Source organism: Cetorhinus maximus, chromosome 26 (genome assembly GCF_964194155.1).
Source record: "Cetorhinus maximus chromosome 26, sCetMax3.hap1.1, whole genome shotgun sequence".
Lineage (NCBI taxonomy): Eukaryota > Metazoa > Chordata > Chondrichthyes > Lamniformes > Cetorhinidae > Cetorhinus > Cetorhinus maximus.
The window spans coordinates 8,718,102-8,718,545 of NC_135904.1; positions in this window are offsets into that span (position 1 = coordinate 8,718,102).

Below are 444 nucleotides of genomic sequence, written 5' to 3' on the forward strand. Positions count from 1 at the left end.
TGTCTTAATCTTATATTCTCAAAGGATATGAGCTAGAATATTAAAGCGGTCATCAAATTAAACTGTTTTCAGGTGATTAAAGTAACTTAGAGGGTGGTCAGAGGGTTGGGGAATCCAAAACAAGAGGGCAGAACCCTTAGAGACCAGTCATTCACAGTGATGTCGGGAAGCACTTTGTTATAGAGTGGTGAAAATTTGGAACACTCCTGCAAAAAGCAACAGCTGCTAGGATTAACTGAAAATTTCAAAACCGGGGTTAATAGACTTCTGGCAGGCAAGAAGGCTACGGAACCCACGAGGGCAAATGGAATTTAGATACATATTGTTGTCTGACGAGTAGAACAGGCTCAAGGGGATGAGTTGCCTCCTCCAACAGTTTCTAAATTACACAAGTTTTTGTTTCACAATACCCAAGCAGAACAAAACACACTGCTCACTACACAA